This window comes from Theropithecus gelada, chromosome 15 (genome assembly GCF_003255815.1).
Source record: "Theropithecus gelada isolate Dixy chromosome 15, Tgel_1.0, whole genome shotgun sequence".
In the NCBI taxonomy this organism is placed as follows: domain Eukaryota; kingdom Metazoa; phylum Chordata; class Mammalia; order Primates; family Cercopithecidae; genus Theropithecus; species Theropithecus gelada.
Genome location: NC_037683.1, coordinates 2082829 through 2085085, shown reverse-complemented (window position 1 = coordinate 2085085; position 2257 = coordinate 2082829).

Genomic DNA, 2257 nt, shown 5'->3' with positions numbered 1-2257 from the left:
CCGACTGGCTGGAGGCCTGCCTGCCAGCCTCTGACATCATGCATGTAATCTATTAAGTTATTAGGGAGATAAATAATTTGAACTCTGGCCTTTTACCTTTTCCCCTGTGGGCGACCGCCCTGCACGGCTCCTCGTGCCGCCCCGCCTGGAGGAGCAATTTCATTAGGAGTGTCCGCGGCAGCTGGCAGAGGCCAACCCGTGGGGCCCGCGAGTGGAATTTCTTTATGGAGATGAGAAATAGGAATATGAAATTTTAAGCCGCAGCGGATGTAATTTAACTTTGCATTATTTATCGGGGACACAAATCCTTTCTAATATTGGTGGATTTGGGAGGCCAGGGCAAGGTCTTGGGGGCCCTCAGGGAGCGGCCAAGGCACTGGCTGGGCACCCCTGCCTGCCCCCCCAACCACCCACAGCCCATAAAAAGCTGCTGGGAGAGTCAGGGCACCAAGGGGCGGTGGGCTGGGGCTGTAGATGCCTGCCCGGGCTGCAGGGTGAGAAGGAAGGGCCCCAGCTGGTGGCAGGGCAGGGGTCACTCTGCCAAGGCTGGACAGAGGCAGCAGCCCTAGGCCCTGGAGCTGTGAGGCCCCAGTAGGTGCCCTGGGCTGGAGCCAGCACCCAGGCTGACTTGTTCAGGGTCACACCGGGCCCTGTTCTCCTGTGTGCCCAGCCCCAAGTAGGGACCTGAGTACACCATGCCCACCAGCCTGGCCAGATCTCCCGGGACCAGTCAGCACTGGCCAGGGACCGACCCGGGGAGGGGTAGCCGAAAGTATCCACCCCTCGGAGGCACATTAGTGTCCTGGGGCTGCTTTCATAAAGTACCACCAGCTTGGTGGTTCACACAACGGGAGGGCATCCTTCTGGAGTCCGGGGGCCACAGTCTGAAATCGAGGTGGCCCGCTGGGGTGGCTGCCTCCAAGGGCTTGGGGAGAATTGTCCCGTCCCATGCCTCTCTCCCCACTCCTGGTGGCTGCTGGCGTTTACCCGTTGGCTTCCGCCACACCTGCCTCTGCCATCACTTGGCATTCTGGTATGCCTCCCCTGTGTCTTTGGTCCAAATCCCCCTCTAAGAAGAGGAAATGCCTGGATCCGGGGCAAGGACAGTCTTAGAAGGATCCGCACTGGATCAGGGCCCCCTATTCCAGTGTGGCCTCATCTCCCCTTGCTCTCATCAACAAAGACCATATTTCCAGATAAGGCCATATTCACCGGGATGGGGGTTAGAACATGGGCATATTTTTTTGAGGGACATAGTTCAACCCCTAACAGGAAGTGGGGGGCAGGGATGGGAGGCTGTCATCTCACACCCACAGAATGCTCAGGGCACCCAATAGCCCAAGTGTGAAGTTGTGTAAGAAAAATTTAATTTGTTGGCCAGGCACGGTGGGTCACATCTGTAATCCTAGCACTTTGGGAGGCCAAGGCAGGTGGATCACCTGAGGTCAGGAGTTCGAGACCAACCTGGCCAATATGATGAAACGTCTCTACTAAAAATACAAAACTTAGCCAGGCGTGGTGGCGTGTGCCTGTAATCCCAGCTACTTGGGAGGCTGAGGCAGGAGAATCACTTGAACCCGGGAGGTGAAGGTAGTAAGCCGAGATCGCACCACTGCACTCCAGCCTGGGCGACAAGAGCGAAGCTCCATCTCAAAAATAAAAAGAAGAAAGAAAAATTTAATTTGTTAAATATCAGTATTCTGTGCTCTTGAATGTTTTTGTTTGTTTTTTTTTTGCATAGAAAATACTATTCAGCACAGTTATTTTGGTTTTTGAAATATTCAATTAATTTAAAACTCTAGTTGTTCATTAAGCTTTTAAGTTCAGTTTACAAATATGATTCCATTACGAATCTTAGTAAATTTTAAGAACAATATGAAGGAACTTTCACTACTCAATTAAATTTCCTTCAACATTTAAACTTAAAATTTGGTTTCCCCGCTGAGCGCGGTGGCTCATGCCTGTAATCCCTGCACTTTGGGAGGCCGAAGCAGGTGGATCACAAGGTCAGGAGATCGAGACCATCCTGGCCAACATGGTGAAACCCCGTCTCTACCAAAAATACAAAAATTAGCCAGGCGTGGTGGCTGTAGTCCCAGCTACTTGGGGAGGCTGAGGCAGGGGAATTGCTTGAACTCAGGAGGCGGAGGTTGCAGTGAGCCAAGATTGCGCCACTGCACTCCAGCCTGGCAATAGAGCGAGACTCTGCCTCAAAAAAAAAAAAAAAAAAAAAAAAAAAAAAAAAAATTGGTTTCCC